Source organism: Plasmodium malariae (assembly GCF_900090045.1).
Source record: "Plasmodium malariae genome assembly, chromosome: 1".
Taxonomy (NCBI): Eukaryota; Apicomplexa; class Aconoidasida; order Haemosporida; family Plasmodiidae; genus Plasmodium; species Plasmodium malariae.
In genome coordinates, this window is record NC_041775.1 from 1307379 (window position 1) to 1309724 (window position 2346).

The 2346-nt window shown below is 19.4% G+C and overlaps 1 pseudogene, besides 1 other annotated feature; it reads left to right on the forward strand.

Moving 5' to 3' along the window:
- The first annotated feature begins 1640 nt into the window (after nt 1–1640).
- Nucleotides 1641–2346, forward strand: PmUG01_01033500 (annotated as a pseudogene).
- Nucleotides 1641–2346: a sequence feature (fam-l protein, pseudogene).

The following is a 2346-nucleotide window of genomic DNA, read 5'->3' on the forward strand; positions in this document are numbered from 1 at the left end:
TGGAATAAGTATTCTAAATACATTGATTATTTAAAATGTGTTTTCAATTGAATATATAATTATTACTTATATATATATTATAAAAAAAAAATATATATATATATATATTTTTTATATCCATATTTACTTTATTTTTATTGGAACATGTAAGAATACTAATGAACTAAGATTAAAATTTTATTAAATACTACTCTGAAAATATCGTTTTTTTGGTGTTGTAATAACACTCATTTTACCAGAATAAACTATATATGTATAATAGTACAATTACCGATAACAAAAAACAAAATTAATAAACTTTTTTTCTGTAATTATATATGTAAGTAGAATTATTTTTATATTTACGCCATTATTTATGCTAGTTTATATATGCACTACTAATAGTATTAATACGAAATAAAGTTATTTTAATATATATATGCTATTACCAGTATGTTGATACATAAAATACTTTTATATTTAATATAATAAAAATGAATATATATTGATGTCATTTGTGCTTTATTTATAAAAAAATAATTTTGTTTTTAATAATTTGATACGTTATAATAGTATTAAACAGACGTATAATAATATATCAGTAGAGTCTTTTATTAAAAAAGTAATAAATATTTCTTGCGAAATGTACATATGAGAACTTTATATATTTTTAAATTTAGTAAATCAAATCTGCTTATAAATTGTAATAAATGTGAAAATTACTTTGGGGGATTGTTTTATGTATTGGATTTATATGCCTTCATATTCTTATTTTTTTATCAAGGACGAAGTATATATTTGTCTTATTCATATATGTATGATTATGAATGCCCTAAAGGCGAAATAAATAATAAAGAATTTTCTATTAAGGTATTTATAAACATGATAATAAAAATTTAAGTAATGTTATTTTGTTTTTTACTTTTTAAATGATATTAATTATTACTTTATTCTATCCAAATAATACTATGTATATGGTATAAATTTATTATATATCTAAAAATATTATAAATAAAAGCTACTTCTGACAAAAAGAATGCACTTTTACATAGTCAATTTTAAACTGGAAATAATATATATGTTTAAGGTTCATATATATATTCTCTTCTAATGGGACAATATGTTTATTATAGTAGAAAATTTATTTTTAACATTTTGCTTCCTTCTGGTTCTAGTTCATACATTTTTGTGTTCTAATATATATCGAAATTTATAAAATAAATTACACATATAGAAACTAATATATATTTCATCAATTTCCTATAAATTATGTTTTTTAAAAAAAGGTTTAAAAATATATTTTAGAGAAATTACAAACGTTCAACATGTATCATATTTAGAGTTGGTGAGTTAATACTTTTGAATTAAAAATTCAATAGTATATATTTTAATAAATTATCTATGTATATATGGAAAATAATTTATAGGAAAAGGGTATTTAAGGAATGATTAAAAAGCAGGTTGTTCTTATTTATTACAATTTCAACATTTATTCTTTTATTTTGTATATATCACTTTTGCAATAACAAGGAACGATATTATTATTCAAAGACATTTGAACTGTTTATATTTTAATTGTTTATTTTTATTAATACCGTTTTTATTATAAGGAAATTTTTCTATTTAATTAAGAAACACTTAAATTTTCCTTTTTTTTTTAGAGCTATTTAAATAAATATTTAGATGAAAAATACAATCTTCGTAAAAAATTAAACGCAAGAAATTATCGATTATTAGCAATAAATAAACAGGATGAGGATTCAAGTAAAGAAAATTTTAAACATGAAATTCCAGATAGAAAAGTGGCAGAAAAAAAATGTGTATCTAATAACAAAAAATGAATAAATAGAAAAAGCAAATCATTATATAGAAGTTCATTATATACTGAGGAATACTGTAAAAATAATGAGAAAAATAACTATGTTGTAACTAAAACAGAAATATATCCCAATTTGAAAAGAACATATTTAAATAAATTCATTTTAATGATTACCTTAAAAATATCAAGGAAATTAAAGATAAGGAATATAAAAAATTAGCATGTAAAAAACATAGAATAAAAATTTCTTTTTATTTTGTTATTCTTCTTAGTGTTGATATTATCTATATTAGATCTTTTTTTAGAGATGTTTATAGATGTAGATTTTTGCGTTTATTAAACTTGTTATAAAAAATTGAATTCCCAAGAACCTTACAATATATTAGGGTATTGGAGCATTTTTGCGAAATATACAATACGAGGCATTGGAGTAATTTAATAGTCATATTTGGATCATATATTTTGTCATATTGCTTATTTTCCTTATATTTGTTATCATATTTATGCTATGGATGTTTTACTACTATAAAAAAAGTTACAAAATATGA